Raw genomic sequence first — 20552 nt, 5'->3', positions numbered from 1 at the left:
TATTTTTGAGAGTGACTTTCTCCTCCCCTGCAAAATTGCTAAGCTCAAAGTTCTGTAGGATCAAAGGTCTGTCCGGAAATGTAGAGAGCTCCCACTCCCACCCAGACTGCATTTGCAGCTTTACTTCCTCAGTGGCTTCTTGACCACACGTGGGCCAGATAGTAAATCTCCCTCAGTCCTGTGCCTGGAGTTTTCACCCAAAACCCCTTCATAAGGCACTAGCCCCAGACTTAGGCAGATGCTTTATAGTTGCAAAAATCATTTCACCCATTTCAGATATTTAAACCCTGATGCAATAAAGAGAGCAGGGTAACTTCCTGGAAGAAACGGGTAAAGAACCTTCTGGTACAGCATCTGTCTCCAAGGCCTTGGTGTACCTTTATAGTAGAAAGTATTCTTGGGTGTGTAAGTACGTGAACAGGTCATCCTTTACTGTGACTTTGAAAATAACCTATAGAGTTTTTCCTCAAAAGTACAGAAAATTAAGGCTTAAGCTTGTGGCACCACTGAAGTGAAGGGTATTTAAAGGAAAACAGTTATGTTAGCCATGATTCCTAAAATTATTTTACCAGCAAGATCATGAGATATATATTTTTTAAAAAATTGGAATGAGATGTTTAGAGAAATGTAAGTTATAGCTTTGAAACGTCTAGTTGTTTGAATAAGGGGGTTTATTAAATGAATTTTAATATAGCCATACCATAGAGCACTGTGCAACTATGAAAATGACATCATACAATTTTTGTTCACTCGAAAAAATATGAGTGGTGTATTGCTAAGTGGAAAAATCAGATTATAAAGGAATAAGCACAATCCTGCCTCATTTTTAAAAAATTCCTCTGTATGTATCATTTATTAGCATGTTAAGTTCTATGATGGCAGGGTACTGTTGGCTTAGCACAGTACTTGGTGCCTAGGACAAGTCCTGCCACAAAGTGGGCACTCAGTCAGTATCTATTGAATATACTCAGAGGTGTAGAAACTAAAATACTGAGAGTAGTTTTCTCTGGATAGTAGAGACATGGATGGTTTTTCTCTTCTTTGTACTTTTAGAAACATTTATATACAGTGAATCAGTATTTATATATAGTAAAAGAAGAAGATAAAAAAATGTTAAATGTAATATGATATAAATATTTTAAAAATGAACTGATCCTAGGGAATTTTGACGATAATAATAAAAAAGAAAGAACATAAAGTAATTAATCAGCAAGGAAAAGAAGAGGATGAGGCGCTAATTTCAAGGCCAGCTAGTAGGTATGTGGAAACTAGTGCAAAGGGGCTCTGATCATTTATAGCAGTGAGAAAGGTGGGCTTGTTCATCTCTAAGCTAGAAGTTAAACAGTGAAATGCACAGGTCTTAAGTGTACAAAATCCTGAAAGATGATGCTGGAAAGTGCTGCGCTCAATATGCCAGCAAGTTTGGAAAACTCAGCAGGGGCCACAGGACTGGAAAAGGTCAGTTTTCATTCCAATTCCAAAGAACGGCAATGCAAAAGAATGCTCAAACTACCGCACAATTTCACTCATCTCACACGCTAGTAAAGTAATGCTCAAAATTCTCCAAGCCAGGCTTCAACAATACGTGAACCGTGAACTTCCTGACGTTCAAGCTGGTTTTAGAAAAGGCAGAGGAACCAGAGATCAAATTGCCAACATCCGTTGGATCATGGAAAAAGCAAGAGAGTTCCAGAAAAACACTGAGTCGGTGGACGTGAGTCTGAGTGAACTCCAGGAGTTGGTGATGGACAGGGAAGCCTGACGTGCTGCGATTCATGGCGTCACAAAGAGTCGGACACGACTGAGCGACTGAACTGAACTAAGTGTGCAATTCAGTGAGTTTTTATAAATATATATGTGTGTGTGTATATATATATATATATATACACACACACACATACTTGTGACATCATCACTCCAATCAAGATACAGAACATTTCAGTCATCAGAAATTCCCAGAGCTATGGGATGAACTTTTTCTTTCATGTATTTTTCCTTGGAGGGTAATTGCTTTCCTGTGTTGTGTTGGTTTCTACTGTACAGCAAGGTTAATCGGTCCTAAGTGTACGTGTATCCCCTCCTTCTTGAGCCTCTCTCCCACCCGCACTCCCATCCCGCCCCTCAGGGTCCAGGCTAGGCTCCTGTGTGTACAGCAACTTCTCACGGGCATCTGGTTTACATACATGTATATGTATACGTACATATATGTATGTGTATGTGTATATGTGTATGCCATATACAGCATGTATATGGCGGTACTGCTCTCTCCATTCCCCCCACCCTCTCCTTCCCCTGATTTGTTCCCAAGTCCATTCTCTACATCTGTGTCTCCATTCCTGCCCTGAAAATAGGTTCATCAGCACTATTTTGCTAGATTCCACATATATGCATCAATAGACAGTATTTGTTTTTCTCTTTCTGACTTACTTCAGTCTGTATGACAGACTCTAGGTTGGGATGAACTTATTTTGAAGCAACTTTTTAAGCTACATTTTTGATGACATGTCATGTGTAGTTAGACTTCTTAACTGACTGCTTTGCACATTTCCCTTAAACGCTATGATTTAATTTCTCCATTTGAAAAACTTGTCAGATTGAAATATGCCTTTCCAGAAAATGTGTTGATAATGCACATTATAGGAAGGGAAGAAATGAAACTCATAGTATTTGGTTGAAATACAATTGAAATGCTGAATTGAAACACGGACCAAGTGAATTTGTTGAAATATTTGTGTTGCAAAATGTTTTTCAGTGTAATGGATGAAATGATATTTGTGGTCCCAACAGACACAGCAGTCAGAACAGGTCTGGGGTGCTTTAGATATGGACGTTTGGCGGAGGAGGCTGTAGGGTAAGTTGAGAAGGAAGTGATGGGGTGATTTCCAGAGGCAGCTGGATCCCAGAGACTTGGGAACATGGGGATCCTTGGTGGGTGTAGAAACACGGCAGAGCAAGAGAGCAGATTTGTGCATCCCCCTAGCGCATGCCTACTGAGTTTAACATTCCTCCAGCCTCTGTCTGATCTAGTCTACTGGATACATGCAGTTGAGCTCAGCAAACAGGAGGGTCTCTTGACTGTGGCACAAAATTGTACTCACTGGGGGGAAAAAAAAGCGTATTTCCTGGATTTCTCTTATAGGAAGTGTTAAAATATACAGACAGGATGTAGTCTGATGTTTTTTCCCCTTATTGTGAAATAGTTGACGTTTGTGTCGTCTTCTCTGTTTCTGTCTCTTTCTTCCTCTAATATGAAGATAAACCTGGACTTCCAGGAAAGGGAACATTTTATCAACTAAAATATGGGTTCAGATGCCCATGCCAGAACAATCCAACCAGTAAACAGGTCAAAACTGTCCAAAGGAGGGCTGTGCCATGAACTGCAGTAAGTTTCAGGTCAAATGATTTCCTAACTGTCAAAACGTCTTGGATTACTATCCTGGCAGTCCAGAGAGACGTGGCATGCTGTGAGAGAAATAAAAACAAAAATGCAAATACAACATTCAGGATTTAGCCCAGGTATGTACTGCAGAACACCCCCAGTTGCCATCGAGCTTCTCACTGCCGTCATCTGTCCCCCTTTTGCCGTAAGCCCTGCAGCATGTGGGTGTGAAATCGCTTGATAAACTGTTTGCACCGGTGAGCTATGAGAATTTCATAGTTTGATCCCTGAAAATGAAGGGAATTAAAAGCTGACAAGAAGGATGATTTGATGCCTAAGGTGGTCAGTTGGTCACCACAAAGAGTCACTTAGGTAAGAAAACACCTTTGTATAGTGGCTGTGTCGGGAATAAATTATAAATGAGCTGAAAATTAAGATAATGAAAAAGATCCATGTCTATGAGAAGGCCAGTTGGGTAGAGAGAGAGACAGTAAAAATTGTCATAATCTGTGAAAAAGAAGTTTACTTGTTAAATACTTTTTGTCTCTCCTGTTCACTTATAAACCAAAGTGGGTATTTTTGGTTTGTTTTCTATGTAAGAGTTAATGTTCTATAATTAATTATATTCATTATTTCAACAATAGCAACAGCAAAAATGATCTTTAAATGAAAATCACCATCATCATGTCTATTTATTTTTTGAGTACTTACTAAACATGAAAAAGAGTTGAAAATCAAGTGGACATTATACTACATTAGTTACTGTGAGTATCTCACTTACTATGGTTTATTTTTTAAAGAGCCTATTCTGTTTCACATAATGCTTGAAGTAAATTACATTTTCTACCTCTCACATTTGAATACAGGACTCTTATCTTAGGATTCCCAGCACTGTGGGAGAAACATTTTATGGAAATAACTCTATTTCAGCTATACTGTCTCTTTCTGTTCTTTTTTTTTTTTTTAATTGAAGGGGGGAAAAAAGAAGGAAAAGGAAATGAAACAATAATTTATAGCCTAGGACTATGATCCTTTGAGTAAAACTGTTTTCACTTCTAGTTAACCAGGGAGTGAGTGAAATCCTATTTCCTCGTGGTTTCTTCTAAGATGAAAGAAGAATTCAAAATCAAATAAAAATGATACTGCAGCCATTACAACTAATTTAAATAGTTTAAAGAAACTCAGCACTGTATTCAGATCAACAGGGCACAGATTTAATTGAAAAGGAAAGAGAAATTTCTCTTTTTATTTTGGTACCTTAATTCACAATGTACATGAGTCGGGTAACTATACTCCCAGCCTCTGATACTGTGGACACTGATGACTGTGACTTTGTGTGTTCATCCCATGCGTCGATGCTGAATTTAAATGGAGCTGACTCCATCATCAGGCTGGAGAAAGTTCAGAATGTTGCCTGCTTCTCTTTCTTCCTCTCATCTCCTTTTTCCTGTCTTCTGGATTATTTATCTGTTTATATTTCTGGCTGTGCTGGGTCTTGGCCGCTGCACGGGCCTTTCTCCGGGGCTTTTCTCTGCTTGCAGTGCCAGGGCTTCTCGTTGTGGTGGCTTCTCTTGTTGTGGAGCGCCGGCTCTAGGGCACACAGGCTTTAGTAGTCGGGCTCCCGGGCTCTGCAGCACAGGCTTAATCAGTTGTGGATCAAGGGCTTAGTTGCTCCTCAGCATGTGGGATCTTCGCCGATCAGGGACAGAGCCTGTGTCTCCTGCATTGGCGGGTGGATTCTTTACCACTGAGCCATCAGGGAAACCCCTCTTCTAGGTTATGGATGCCGCACCAGATGGGAAGAGAAAGAGACACATATTTACTGACTTATATAAATGACATACTTCAGGTCGCTTACAACAGAGACTACACATGAAGAATAGTTACCAGTGGGGTGGGAGGTGCGAGGGGGGTTCAGGATTGGGAACTCATGTATACCCGTGGCTGATTCATGTCAATGTATGGCAAAACCAATACAGTATTGTAAAGCAAAATAAAGTAAAAATTAAAATTAAAAAAAACCACTTACTGGATATACCACACATATTATAGTGTGTAGCCAATATTTTTGTTCATGTAAAAAGTAAAGCAGAAAATTAAGCCAATTATAAAAATCTTAGGCAAACTCCCTACTGTGGAAGAAAAAGCTAGTTGTTTTTTTTAACCTGAGTTGATAAATTAAGCAGAGATAATAATTATACTTAATTGTGTTGGGGGGAAAATCAGACATTTCTTTTGGTTCCAAAATCACCAACACAAAGAGGGTGGTAAATAGGATACATTCCTCTTCCCCGCTTCTCTCCCGGACACACTGTGGACACGTATTTGGTCCCAGCTCTTCACTGAAGCTGCTAAATCTGATGGTCAGCTCTCAGTCTCCTTATTTGACCACCACCAACATCCGACGCTGTTGACTATTCTTTCTTCAGAGCTGTCTTGTTTCCAGGATACCCTCAGCTTCTGGTTCTTCCCTGGTCTTCTGGGCGCTCCCCCCGCCAGTCTCCTCTGCCCATCCCCCATGTTCTCCCTGACCTCCGGTTGGTGGACTGCCCCTGTGGCTCAGCCTCTCAGCCCCTTCTATCAGATTGCTTCCCTTGCTGACCTCACCCAGTCTCATGCCTTTAAATAGACTGTAGATGCTAGCAACTCCCAGTCTTTTCTTTGACCTAGACCTAATCCCTGATGCATAGACTTGCTCCAACTGCCTACAGACCCTCCACTGGGATGTCTGATAGGTCTCTGAAACTTCACATGTTCGAAATGCAACTTCTGATCTTTCCCCAAACCTGCTCCTCTTTAGTCTTCTCTATCTCAGGAAAGAATAGGTCTGTTTCTCTACTGCTCATGCCAAAAGCCTTAGCACTGTCCTTCACCCTAATGTTTCTCGTTTCCCATATCTAATCTCTCTCCAAATCCTATACTTTGTGACCTGTAAAATGTGACCAGAACCAATTACTTCTCACCAACCTGGTTCAAGTTGCCATCACCTCTCTGGATTTTGACAACAGCCTCCCAACTAGCCTCCCTGTCTCTGTCTATCATCTGCAGAGCTGCCAGGGGGATCTTCTTAAACCTGAGTCAGGCCAGGTCTTTCCCTTGCCCAGAACTCTCCCTTAGTTTACGATTTCACAATGGTCTGCACGCCTCTACGTGACCCCCCACTCACCCCTTTTTCCTCTCTTCTCTGTCTCCTCCCGCTCTTCCCTTTTCTGACTCTGAACCAGCATTACCAGTTTCCTTGCTGTTTCTCAAATCTCAGGCGAGTTCTTGCCCCATGATCCCCACATAGACTATTTGCTCTCTTTGTAGTTAACTTTCCCAGATCTTCACATGGCTTACTCCTTTGGGTCTTCCTGAATATTTCTTGTCAGTAAGGTCTTCTCCGATCACCCTATTTAAAATTAGAATGTGTCCCCAGCCAAGGGTCCTCCCTATACTCTTTATCTCCTTTGTTTGTAACACTTATTACCAGCTGACATCCTGTACCTATTTTTCATTTATTTATTGACTGTCTTCCTCACTAGGGTGTAGTTTCCTGGAGGAAAGGGATTTTTGTGTTTCCTTCATTGCTGTATCTCCAGACACCTAGAACAGTTCCTGGTATACAGAAACAGTCCCACAAACATTTGTTGAATGAAAGACTATCTATAAAAATTACAAACACTGGTAGCACCTGGAGCTTGTATACTTTATCCTTTGTTATAGTTGTGAGCTATGGCTGTTGTGGAGTTTGATATTTATAAGTAAATAATATTTTAAATGAATCCAGGGAGCTATCACTCGAAGCAATTTACTGTCTTTTCTTTTAAGGGTTAAAAAGTCCTTTTAGGAATGAGCGAGCATACTCTCATTTGTCTATGTTGTCAGCACAGATTTTCATCCTAATGACTTGTTCCCATAGAGAAGATACTTTTTGACCACTCTGTTGGGCAGGCAGATATGATGAGGCTATTTCTAACGGATAGGGAGGAAAATAAACCTAAATTTTAAAATATTGGGAAAGGTCTGTTTTTTCAGTAAGCTGGTATGGATGAGGTTTGACCAGGCTCCTCAGGACAGTTGTTGGGTTAGGCTCAGCACCTTCTGAATTACTTCAGGCTTACCAGGTTATCTGATTTCTTGGGCTAGGGGAATGTTAGCTTGGTGGTGTGGGAGATGATTTTGAGTAATTAACAGGTTCTCCATAAATTCCTTTGACTCAATGAGAGAACTTCTTTCATTTATTAAAAAAAAATTTTTTTTTAATTGGAGTATAGTTGCTTTCTGAAGGAGATCAGCCCTAGGATTTCTTTGGAAGGAATGATGCTAAAGCTGAAACTCCAGTACTTTGGCCACCTCATGCAAAGAGTTGACTCATTGGAAAAGACTTTGATGCTGGGAGGGATTGGGGGCAGGAGGAGAAAGGGATGACAGAGGATGAGATGGCTGGATGGCATCACTAACTCGATGGACGTGAATCTGAGTGAACTCCGGGAGTTGGTGATAGACAGGGAGGCCTGACGTGCTGCGATTCATGGGGTCGCAAAGAGTCGGACACGACTGAGCGACTGAACTGAACTGAACTGAGTTGCTTTACGGAGAAGGCAATGGCAACCTGCTCTAGTACTCTTGCCTGGAAAATCCCATGGATGGAGGAGTCTGGTAAGCTGCAGTCCATGGGGCCGCTGGGTTGGACACAACTGAGCTACTTCACTTTCACTTTTCACTTTCATCCATTGGAGAAGGAAATGGCAGCCCACTCCAGTGTTCTTGCCTGGAGAATCCCAGGGATGGGGGAGCCTGGTGAGCTGCCATCTATGGGGTCGTGAAGAGTTGGACACGACTGAAGTGACTTAGCAGCAGCAGCAGCAGTTGCTTTACAGTGCTGTTTTTTCTGCTATACAGCAAAGTCAATCAGTCTAAGTATACGTATATCGCTTCTTTTTTAGATCTCCTTCCCATGTAGGTCATCACATTGAGTCGAGCTCCCTGTGCCATACAGTGGGTTCTCATTAGTTGTCTATTTTATGTATGGTAGTTGTAAATCATCTCAATGTCAGTCTCGAGGGGGAGGGTGGGTGTGGGATGAGCTGGGAGACTGGGGTTGACAACTGTACACGCTTTCCTTTTGTGTTCTCTTGCAGCTTCAGTTTGGTATGTAGCAGCCTCTGTTGGAGCCCTGTCCATGTTGCCACCTTTATCAAGTGCCTTCCAGCTACAGCACTTGTGTTCTTTGCCTGAGTTCGTCTCTTGCCTCTGGGGCCTGCTTTGCTGCCCTCAAGACAGCCCGGTAATGCTAGGAAATTAATATCCTCACGATCAACCTTTAACAGTGGTTAGTGTTCAGATACCCCAGCTCTCTCACCCACTGTGTGGGCTGATTCTGAGGTGTATTCTGCACTGGTTCCCAGAGTTTGCCCAGGGGGATTAAGCCCCAGTTGCCCAGAGTGATCACTGGCTTGATAATACATCATTTATTGGCTTCCTTCCTTTTTCTCTCTTGCTTCCCAACTCTTTTATTTGTGTTTCAATGTTTCCTTCTCCTTTCTAGTAAATGATTTGCAGTGGAATTCTTAAACCCAAACTACACTACCAGGAAGGCTTTAACCACTTCTAGGACTGTTGATTGTTATTAGTCACTTAGTCACTAAGTCATGTCCGACTCTGCAACCCCATGGACTGTAGCACCCAGGTTCCTCTGTCCCTGGGTTTTCCCAGGCAAAAATACTGGAGTGGGTTGCCATTTCCTTCTCTAGGGGATCTTACCCACCCAAGGATGGAATCTGTGTCTCCTGCATTGGCTGGCGGACTCTTTACCAGTGACCCACCAGGAAAACTGAAGCTCTAATACTTTGGTCACCTGATGCAAAGAGCCCACTCATTCTTGCCCTGACACTGGGAAAGACTGAAGGCAAAAGGAGAAGGGGGTGGCAGAGAATGAGATGGCTAGATAGCATCACCGACTCAATGCACACAAATCTGAGCAAACTCCAAGAAATAGTAGAGGACAGAGGAGCCTGGCGTGCTGCAGTCTCTGGGTTTGCAAAGAGTTGGACATGACTTAGCGACTGAACAACAGCAATACGTGTTGATCTTCCTTATTACCAGAGAGCTAGCTCAGGACTCAAGGTGGACGTCTTGGGTTATTGAGAGGATCTTGCTAGCATTACCAACAATTGTTTTGTTTTCAGTATACTAATTTTTCAGTTACCTTCTATGTATTATGCTAATTATTTTATATTTACTATTGTGATAGAAATGAATCCATTTAAGTTTAAAAAATGAGTTGGTTTAAATGCAGTGTTTATTAAATAGCAGGACTAGTGGTAAAGGAAATCGACAAAATTCATAGACTAAATGCCTGAAATTTGGGGAACACCCTGCTGTAGGTTCCTGAGTCGACTTTGTGGGATCTTTTAGAGGAAGCAGAGAGTTTCCCACCATACTTCATGTAGGGAGTTTCCTGCCATGCTTCATGCTTCATGCTTTGCAAAACAGCAAGCAGTAACATAGTGGCAGTATTATTTTATGCTGTTTTCCCCATAAAGTTATTGTCTTCCCTTACAATTTTAAATGCTTGGACATGTTGAATAAATTTGCTTTAATGATATAATTTTTTAATGTTTCCTTTTGGAATATTGCACCTTCTTCTTCCTCCGTTATCCCTCATCTTTTTTCTAGGAACAGAAGGAAATAGCTATCACCCATGACCTCAACGTCCAGAAATAAGTACTGTTGACATTATGTTATATTTCTTTCCTGCTCTTTTCTAATAATATATGCAAATGATGTGCTGAACCCATTCCAGTAAAACTCCCTGACTACTATGAGCAAAGCTTATTTTCACTTGGGTCAAATTACTCACTGCATTAGATACTGCAGATCCTTCTGGAAGGAGCCTCACTGACTGTGACATGCTCTCCTGTCTCCCCTCCTGGGTCAGCTCCTTCTCATCCTTCTAAAGACTCCCATCTCTGCTCAGTTCTTAAATGTGGGCCTTCCTCTGCTTCTACCTGAGCAGTCTCACCATCACACGAAATCTCCTGCACGCCTACTTCTTTAAGTCAGATTCCTGTCCTTAACCCCAGACATATGACTTCTTTTCCTGGATGTCCCAGGCCACACCACACTTCTCATGTCCAGAGTTATGCTCATAATTTCACCCCACACACCTGTGTTTCTTCTGTAATCCAGTCTCATTAATTTAAGCAGAAATCAAAATGTCCTGCTTGACTTCCCGCTCTCTGTCACTCCTGCAGCTGATGAGGACCCAAGCTCCCTCCTCTCACCCCAGAGCACTGTCTCCACACAGGGCCTGTGGTGTTTGAGCCCCTGGCACTGGGGGAGTTTCCCCACCTTCAGTCACCCTGCTGCTGCTACGTCGCTTCAGTCGTGTCCGACTCTGTGCGACCCCATAGACGGCAGCCCACCAGGCTCCCCCGTTCTGGGATTCTCCAGGCAAGAACACTGGAGTGGGTTGCCATTTCCTTCTCCAACGCGTGAAAGTGAAGTCACTCAGTCGTGTCCGACTCATAGCGACCCCATGGACTGCAGCCCACCAGGCTCCTCCGCCCATGGGATTCTCCCACCGCCTTATACCAAGAATGATTTTTATTTTAAATAAAAAATCGGATGTTTTTTTTAATATATATTAATTAAAAAAAAATACTGAAAAGTGTCCCTAAAACACTCTTCAGTGAATAGTCCAGGATAAATACTGAACTGTTAACCTCTAGGGAATGGGGCAGGATGGTTTATTTTATTGCTTTTATATGACTGGATTTTTTTCTTAAACAATGAGCATGTTATTTTTCCAATTAAAATTAATAAAGAGAAATGTTTTTAAGAGAAAATGCAATTCAGTGAAGACCCCCTGTTGCATGTAAGTAAGGGCTTAAAAATTCACTCCACTCTGCCTCTGCTTCTCTTCAGGCTTCCTGTCTCCCACCCTACAGGCTTATGCCACATGACTCAGGCTTATCCTATAGGCTCCAAGTGTTCTGAACCTCCAGGCCTTTGCTCATGCCATTCCCTCCATCTGCAATGCCATTCCAGTCTTTGTCCTTCCTTAAACATCCTTCATGGCTCAGGTTGTGTGACCTCTCTTTTTTTCCAATCTGGCCAAGGTGTGCAGCATATGGCACCCTAATTTCCTGAGCAGGGTTCGAACCCACATCCCCTGTGGTGGGAGTGTGGAATCTGAATCACTGGACTCCCGGGAAGTCCCTTTGTCACCTGTTCTGTGAAGGACTTCCCCACCCCAAAAGGCAGGACCGTGCTTCCTTTGCTCCCCATCCTGGGGCTTCACCCTATGGAGAGGTCCATTCTGGGGCCTATGTAATATTTACGTTTGCCCCCTCCATTTGTGTCCATAAGTCTCCTAAGAGCATGGACCATGCGTCTTAGCAAGCCCTTAAAAAACAGCGTAAGTAGGCCTGTTATTTACTGAATCTCTCCCTCCCTGTCACCTGCCCTGTGTGTCACACGTCATGTCCAATCCTGGAAGTAATCTGCAAAGCAGAGTAACGGCATCTCACGGAATGAAAACTGAAGCTCAAAGCTAGGCTACAGGTCATCCAGATGGGTTTATGGCAGATCTGGGACCTGGGGCCTGTGCCCTCTACTGCTTCTAATGAGGGACATTGAAGGCGGGGGCCGTGTCTTACATTTGACTCACTGGAAGCAAGTAACATATGATGGCTCAGTAGTCCAGCAATATATATGTATCCCTGAATAATTTGGTGGGATGGTAATCCATCTCACTAAAAGCAGCTTACCAAGTCTCTGTGTGTGAGTGTGTGCTACGTTGCTTCAGTCGTGTCCAACTCTTTGTGACTCTATAGACTGTGGCCCCCCAGGCTCCTCTGTCCATGGGGATTCTCCAGGCAAGAATACTGGAGTGGGTTGCCATGCCCTCCTCCAGAGGATTTTCCCGACCCAGAGATCAAACCCATGTCTCTTAGGTCTCCTGCGTTGGCAGGCAGGTTCTTTACCACTTGCACCACCTGGGAGGCCGCCAGGTCTGTGACTTAATCTCCATCCTCTCTTCTGTACTCCCTGAAAGAGATGCCCCAGGGCGCTTGAAAGACAAAGCAGTTTGCAGGGGTGGGCACATGTATCTACCCTTGACTAATCTGCCCTGGCTGGATCCTCCACAGTCATTTTAAAGTTGTTTGCCAAGTTCATCACACAAGGCCATGTCCCCAGAGACAACAGCTTTGTCCCTGAACAAGGCAAAGAGACAGACAAAATCTCTGGGAACAGGTACTTCTCAGGGAAACACAGGGCTCTTAGGAGACCAGCAGAAAGGTGTACACACCATGGGAATCCTGGAGATCTGGATGGAAAGCCAGGGGCTGTCTGGTCATCTGAGTGTGGCAATTGTATGCATATGGGTGTGTGTGCACAGGTTGGAGGGGGGCACTCTCCAGGGGCATCACAAGGCAGGGAGGACAGTGAGGCTCTGGCAAGTCAGAGCTGGCAAGGGTGGGGATGGTTTGTGCCCCTCAGGACCGGGAGTAGGGGAACCTCTTCTCGGAGGTTCTCAACAGCTCTCCACAAATGTTCAGCCTAAATGGAGCTGGCAGAGAAGTAGGAATGTGGCAGGGAAGATGGAGACCCTAGTTCCCTTTTGCTAGGGAGCGTGAGTGGGGGCCCATAGCAGTTTTATAAGCCCAAGAAAAGAATAAAACGCCAGCACTCTTGTCAGTTTAAAAAATGCATGTGGTTCCTGCTCTGAATTTGCTCGGGTAGAGTAGACCTAGTCCCTCCCTGGAGTTTACATTCTAGTAATGGGAGGCAAACACGGACAGACACCACGGCGGAGGGTGCCGTGGGCTTTGCTGCACACTGGCACACCGTACATTGAGAGCTAAGTGAAACGACATTTAGCTTCCCTGGTGGCTCAATGGTAAAGAATCTGCCTGCCTAATCAGGAGACCCAGGTTCGATCCCTGGATCGGGAAGATGCCCTGGAGAAGGAAATGGCAACCCACTCCAGTATTTTTGCCTGAGAAGTCTCACGGACAGAGGAGCCTGGCAGGCTACAGTCCATGGGGTCAAAAAAGAGTCGGACAGGACTTAGCAACTAAACAAGAAACTATATTCACAGTGTTCTATGCAAATGTGAAGTGCTAATCATGTTCTTACGTTTATACCTAGCACACCAGTACTTAAAAGATAAGTGGAAACCAAACTCGGTCAGGTTGCTATTGGGAAGTTGAAGGCTTCCTGCTGAACAAATAGCATTACTTTTTGCTATTCAGGATTTGGGCCACACAGGACTTTGATCTAAAAATTTTGGTAGATAAAGAATGAATATTTATTGTTTTTATGAGCATTGTTTTGTATGAAACAAATTTGGGGGAGTGGGAAAGAATAAATATTTGGGACAGCAAACATTTAAATGCCAGTAGTTAATTTACTTTCTTACCTTGATTTACAATGATAACTTTGGGTGGAGAGCTGAAAAGAAGGAACACTCTTTGTTCTTGTTTTAGTTAGAATTTCTAACGTCTAAAGGAATGTTTTTATTGCAAGTACATAAAGTAATGAAAAAAAGCCCAAGGATTTAAATGCCGTTAGAGAAGCTTAACCTCCGGGTGTTAAATGAGCAAAAGATATTCTAGCAAATTTCTTTTGAATTGTTTTCTTTTTTTTTTTTCCTTCTTAAATCCCTTCCAACTTCAGACTTTTTTGCTATAAGGAATTGAGGTGAAAGGGAGTGTTAAAAAGGGAGAAACAACAACAAAAGCACCTGAGGCTCCAGGAGAGTAACTCAGGACCCCACAAAGTGAGAACTGACTGATCCCTGGGAGGTTTGGAGTGGAGGAGCCCATAGCTGTCCCATATCTGGGTGAGTCCAGTAGTTCATCTAATAGGCCAGAGATGGCTCTATCTTTCCCCTGCATAGATCCAGTCAGCATGACTGCACAGCCACCAGCTTTGGAGTCTTAGGAACCTGAAATCCTGAAATCATATTTAGAGCTGAGGTGATGTTTAACAAGGGTCACCTAGAGGGAAAGCACCTGATAGGCTCAGGTGGCACAGATACTGGCTGTTCCTGTTTCAACATACCATTTGCCTTGATCAGATGTTATTTTCAGGAAAGAGAATGGTCTTGTATCTGGGACTTGGTCACGCTGAAAAATTGTTCTGAAATTTTAAAACACTCCACAGTTTCATAATCTCTGCAAGTGTTCAAAGGGCAGAAAAATCCCCATAGCTTATGTTTTTCAAGGCTCAGGTTTTTTTCGGATTCATTTTTCCTTATGTTTTGTTTGTTTTGCATCACGATCACAAGCAGTATGGTGTAGCTATGGCAATGCTTACAGAATTTGTGCATCAGGCTTTGTGTGCTTATAGAATTTGTGTATCAGGCTCTGGGCCATGATGCCTTGGGCTGCAGAGTCCCACACTGGGAGCAAGGAGGAAGATGACATCAAAGAACATGAGGACTGAGCACGTTTACTTTTCTGATTCTAATGACTTTGTTTGGAAAAGAGTAAACACAATTACCGTAACGACTGAGCTGAGAGGCTTTGAGGGTTTAACACGGCATTGTTTTCCTAGGGAGAGGGTGGGGACTGCTTAGGATCAGGGACAGGGGCCTGAAGACCCAGGTGGCTTTGTTTGTTTTCACTTTCTTCTCAGAAATGCATTTATGTAGTTACGGAACATTTGATGGAGTTTCACATAAAATTAACTTTGTTTATCTTCCTTATTTAAAATGGACTTATTGTTCATTATAAAATAATTCAAGGGGCCAAAAGAGTAACCTTACAGAGTACTGTCACCAAATCTCTTTCTACATTTGTCTCCCTAGCCAGTTGTTCTCCTACACAGATTTTATATCCATTTATAAATATATAACCTCTCCCCCTAACCCCAAACAACAGCATGTTGTTCAGTTGTTTGCTTTTTTCACTTAATGTATTTTGGAGGTTTTTTCTCTCTCAGTTCTCATAGAATTGCTTCATTCTTTTTATCTGCAGCATAGCATTCCATTATATGTACCCTAGTTTATTTAATCTGTCCTCTATCATAGATATTTAGGTAGCTTCTAGTCTTTTGCTATCACCAACAATGTGGCAGTTAATATTCTCGTAGCTGTGGAATTTTTCGATTGTGAGAATGTGCCTAGAGGATAAATAACTAGAATGCTGCTAAGCTGCTAAGTCACTTCAGTCGTGTCCGACTCTGTGCAACCCCATATACGGCAGCCCACCAGGCTCCTCCGTCTGTGGGATTCTCCAGGCAAGAACACTGGAGTAGGTTGCCATTTCCTTCTCCAATGCATGGAAGTGAAAAGTGGAAGTGAAGTTGCTCAGTCTTGTCCGACCCTCAGCGACCGCATGGACTGCAGCCTTCCAGGCTCCTCCGTCCATGGGATTTTCCAGGCAAGAGTACTGGAGTGGGGTGCCATTGCCTTCTCTGAAATAACTGGAATTGGACTTAACAAGTCAGAATGTGCTTTTGTTTGAAATTGTATTGCCTTGCTTTACATGAATATCATGTATACCCCCTCCAGTTTCTTCATATCCTTTGTAGCATTGTATGATATTAAACTTCTGGATCTCTGCCAGTCTAGAAGGTGGAAATGGAGCCTCGATGCAGTTTAATGTTTACTGCCCTTAAAGATGAACATATTTGCCTCAGTTTAAAGGGTTCTTTCTATTTCCGGTTCTGTGAACTGTTCATTTATATTCTTTTGCCCATTTTTCTATTGAATTTTGTTCTTTTCCTTATTGGTTTGTTACAGCTCTTTATTAATAATGTTCATCTTCTTTCCTGGAATATGAATCACAAACATATTTACCAGTGTGCTGTGTTATTTTACGTTGTTTATCCCTCTCCCTTCACTATGCAGAAAATTTTTGTTTTCATGTAGTCAGATATCCAGCTCTTCATTTTTTATGACATAAAGGTTTTATTTTATACTTAAGGAGACTTTTCCCAAAATACTGTAGTTTATTTTAAAAAAACCTTCCATGTTTTTATTTATTTGTTTATGAATTAATATTTGGTGTATCTGGAATTTATTTTGGTGGAAGGTATAAGGCAGAAAACCAGCCTAACTAGTATTATACATATTGCCATCTGTTTGCCTCAGCATCACTTATTAAATAATATATCTTTCCATTAATGTTTTGACAAGTTACTATTATATGTATTAAATTACTTCAGGAATTTAGTTCTGTTTCTGGATATTCTGTTTTATGTCATTGATCAGTTTTCTAGTCAAAGTCAGTACCACTTTGCTTTTAAAACTGTAGTTTCTTTATGTACTTTTAAATCTTGTAGAGTTGGCTCTCTCCTGTTACTATTTTTTCTCCAGATTTTCATGGCTATTACTGCTTGCTTATGGCTGTTGAAATCAGCTTGTCTAGTTCCCCCACAAAAATAGTTAGCCTTTTGTTGGAAGCACATTACGTTTACAGGTTGATATAGGGAGAATTGAATTTTAGCATATTAAGTCTTTATCTCAGGACATGGTATTTTTTTGCTGTTTTTTTCCAAGTCTTCTTTTATGTCTAGTGGCAGATTCTTTTAATACTCATTCCTGTAAAGAGAATTCCTGCTAATGATTTACTAGCAAGAGGATAAGCTCCCCAGAGAGTTATTCAGACAAAGCACGATTTTGACTTACTTAACATATATAAATATTTCTGATCTTTGAGAATCATCTTCTTCTTTATTTAAATATACACAGCCAGGGATTTTGCATCCGTATGATACTATTAGTAACATAAAAAATGAAAAACATTTGCAAAATCACCCTGCATAGTGGTCCCCTTTGGATATAGTAAGAGGACAGCAAGATAATTTTCTAGTCTCTAGAATTATATTCTCTCTTTCTCTCTCATTTTTATATTTAAATTTTACTTAACTTTTAAAAAAGAAATCTTACATTTTGCAACACTTGTTTATTTTACAGAAAAGCTTCAAAAGTAGTACAGTGTTCTTGTATTCCCTTTACCCAGTTTGCCCTAATATCAATCATTGTAAACAACTATGGCGCATTTGTCAAAATAGAAACTAACATTGGTACGTTACTTGTAACTAAACTCTAGACCCTACTCTTGGGAGAAGGAAATGGCAACCCACTCCGGTGGAGAATCCTGTGGACAGAGGAGCCTGGAGGTCTGCTGTCCACAGGGTCGCAGAGTCGGACTCGACTGAAGCGACTTAGCATGCATGCATTGGAGAAGGAGATAGCAACCCACTCCAGTATTCTTGCCTGGAGAATCCTGTGGACAGAGGAGCCTGGTGGGCTGCTGTCCATAGGGTCGCACAGAGTCGGACACGACTGAAGCGACTTAGCAGCAGCTGCAGCAGCAGCAGCAGACTTTACTCAACTCTCACTAGTGTTTCCATTCATGTCATTTTTCTGTTCTGGGATCCCATCAGGAAACCACGTCATGCTTAGTAGTATTGCTCTTTGGTTAACCCGCAGAGGGAGGCAGCAACCTTGCTCTTCACAGTCTCGGGTTAACCATGCAGGCTCTTGTATGGCTGGAGGGAAACCCTTATGACCACAGAATCAGATCATGTGATCACATGACTCATGCTCTTTCTGTCCTACCTGTGCCTTGCTGTATTTGCACCGTTCCATTAGTCTCACCTAACTGTGTGTGTATGTATCTGTGTGTTTTTAATATGAAGGCAAACCAACATTTCTTTGGGCCTTTGTTAATGTCTCGCCTTCACATGCTGTTGATAACGCTGTTGTACATATTTTGATGAAACTATTGCTTGTTAAATCAATAAATGGGTTCATTTTCTTACTGTCCGCATTTGCGTAACCTACAAAGATAAGCAGGATGGGCTTTTTTTTTCCCCGCCGGTGGTTAAAGGTACGAGGTCTTACAAATCCGGGTTCAAACCTAGCTCAGAGACTTAGCAACTGTGTGATCTTCAGCAAGTTAATGTCTCTGAGCTTCAATTATATAGAACAGAGTGATCACAGAAACTTCCAGAGATAATGTATGCATAGCTCTCAATACAATAAAATTTCTAATAAAAGGTAGCTTGTATCCCTGGCCAGCTCCCGTTCTCCCTGATCTCACATAAGCTTTATACCCAGCACATCGCTTGAGGCCACAGCTTGGTATTAGCACTTACGTGGTGCGCCGTGAAGGGAAAGGTCTGGGGAGAAGCCTCAGTGATCGGGGTTCTGTGAGGTACCGGCGCCACATACTGTTCCACCTCCTCGCCTTTCCGTGCATTGCTATTCGATTCTGTGCGCAGCTCGGTTTTCCCGGGTGTGGCAGTGGGAAGGGCGGACTTGGCTCAGGTGCGCCAGGCGGGTGGAGGAGTGTGGGGCAGGGAGGGTCTCCTCCCTTCTCTCAGGCGGCTCCGTGTGCGGCTGCAGCGTGGGAGTGTCTGCCCGGATGGGCACTGCCAAGAGGCCGGGGCCGAGCTCACTGGCCTGGCTCTGGGCGAGCCTCTGGCTCGCTGCTCTGTGTCTGGGGAGCCCTTAAGGAGCTCCCACAAAGGCAACCGTGGGCCCTTCTGGGTGCCACTTCCAGGCTCTGCTGCCAAAGGGGAATTTTCTAGTTCACCTGGGAACATTCAGAAAGAGCCAGAGAACAGGAGAAGAGGGCAGGGGCAGGCTCCTTGATCTGCTCCACAGATCCTCCTGAGCTACAGGGGGAAATTCTAGCTCAGGGTGTTTCTGGAGATTTATTGTAATTAACCTTTTTCAGTCAATGGTGTTACCTCAGCAAAACTTGATCCATTTTTCAGTATGGAAAAAAGTATTGATTTTACATAGTAAGGCCTTCCATCTCAGCTCACTTTTTTTTTTTTTGAACCTGGAGGTGATGCTAATGATTCCTTCTTCTTTTTTAAATTTCATTTTTTTCTACTGTAGTTATAAAATCCTGCTATATATATAAACTGTTATTATTAATGTTATTTCAGGTTTTCAATGGAAGAATATTAATGAGGAAAATAGAAACTTAAGTTATTTAGTTGCTCTTTTTTCTAATGATATATCCTTAATAATGTATGGAAATAGCTCATAGATAAACACAGTCTTCCTCAAACCTGTTTGTTGTTGTTTAGTCACTAAGTCATGTCCAATTCTTTGTGACCCCATGGACTATAGCCTGCCTGGGTCTTCTGTCCATGGGATTCTCCAGGCAAGAATACTGGAGTGGGTTGCCATGCCCTCCTCCAGGGGATCTTCCTGACCCAGGGATTGAACCTAGGTCTCCTGCACTGGCAGGCAGATTCTTTACCACTGAGCCACCAGGGAAGCCCTTCAAGCCTATTTAGCAACAAAATAATCCCCAATCTCAGTAATAAATAATCCATGCAAATAAATATCTGCAGGATTCTCGTCCATATGCTTACTGTTCTGTTTTGGAGTCAGGGGACCCAGGAAGGCAAAAGGATAATTTTTAGTATAATATGTCTTTGGGTAATATATTCATACATTTTTTTTTGTCTTTGCTATGGTATATTTAGTATAGCACTAAATATATATGGTATATTTAGTTGAGGACTGCTTTATGTTTTGACTGCTTCTCTACAAAGCTAGTGTATGGATCTTTGTATCTTTGAATATGAATGTAAATTATCATTACAGTATTATGGGAAAGAAAGAAGTCTGATACATACATTTCTCTCACTACTTTCTTTTTCTTTTTCCAGGAGAACTAGTTTGGCTATTAAGGGAACCTCTCAACCCAGAGCAGAGCAAGAGAAAGTAAGGTTTCCGAGAAAAGAGCTGTTTACCATCAAAGCAAACTGGGTCCCACACAGACATGGTATATTATACACGAAGACAGAGGTAAATGCCCATGGTTTTTACAAGTAATTTGCTGCGCTTATATAAATGCAGAAGAGCCTTCAGAATCCTTACTGATCATACTGTTTGCTTTTTTATTGTTAAAAAGGGCATCAAATAATCAAATGTAATTTTAAAAATCAATTGTCTGGATTCTGTACCCTCCTCATCCCCAGAGACTGATGCTTCTGTGTATCTACATTTATCTATCAGGGAGGAATGATTCGTTCCATGGGATAATGCGAATTTGGTGACGCCACATGACGAACATTTACTAACCTTTTATTTATCAAAGTGTCTTTCTCTGCTCAGTTTTAACAAGCTGGAATTTCACTCGGAGTTATACATTTCTTGGGTTAATCTATATTTTATAAATACGTGAAATTATTAATTCATTCT

General features: G+C 42.2%; 2 long non-coding RNA genes across 2 annotated transcripts in view; one reads left to right on the top strand and one right to left on the bottom strand.

Moving 5' to 3' along the window:
• Positions 1-20552, top strand: part of LOC132659928 (uncharacterized) — a 74809-nt gene that overhangs the window by 5329 nt on the left and 48928 nt on the right. Inside the window, exon 2 of the long non-coding RNA XR_009600991.1 lies at positions 20018-20156. This is a non-coding gene — a long non-coding RNA (uncharacterized LOC132659928). The remainder of the gene's footprint in view (positions 1-20017; positions 20157-20552) is intronic.
• LOC132659927 (uncharacterized) lies at positions 4593-18694 on the bottom strand. The gene is made up of 2 exons (XR_009600990.1): positions 18482-18694; positions 4593-5151 (listed from the first exon to the last, which is right to left on the bottom strand). It is a non-coding gene; the product is annotated as an uncharacterized LOC132659927 (long non-coding RNA).

This window comes from Ovis aries, chromosome 6 (genome assembly GCF_016772045.2).
Source record: "Ovis aries strain OAR_USU_Benz2616 breed Rambouillet chromosome 6, ARS-UI_Ramb_v3.0, whole genome shotgun sequence".
NCBI classification, from domain to species: domain Eukaryota; kingdom Metazoa; phylum Chordata; class Mammalia; order Artiodactyla; family Bovidae; genus Ovis; species Ovis aries.
Note: the sequence above shows the minus strand (reverse complement) of the source record. Positions and strands in the feature narration are given on the sequence as shown.